Here is a 200-nt window from a genome sequence, read left to right on the forward strand (position 1 = left end):
GGTGCGCACGTCAACTCTGCCTGAGGAGCTGGGCCGTATAGGGTATATAGTAACAGACAAAACGGGGACTCTAACAAAAAACGAAATGAAGTTTAAAAAACTACATTTAGGGAGAGCTTTATATTCTGATGAATCTTTGGAGCCTCTGCAGCATATAGTGCAGCAGCAATGTGCTGCTCTTGCTGCTGCTGCTGCTGCTG

Source organism: Eimeria mitis, genomic scaffold (genome assembly GCF_000499745.2).
Source record: "Eimeria mitis Houghton genomic scaffold, Emh_scaff1954, whole genome shotgun sequence".
In the NCBI taxonomy this organism is placed as follows: domain Eukaryota; phylum Apicomplexa; class Conoidasida; order Eucoccidiorida; family Eimeriidae; genus Eimeria; species Eimeria mitis.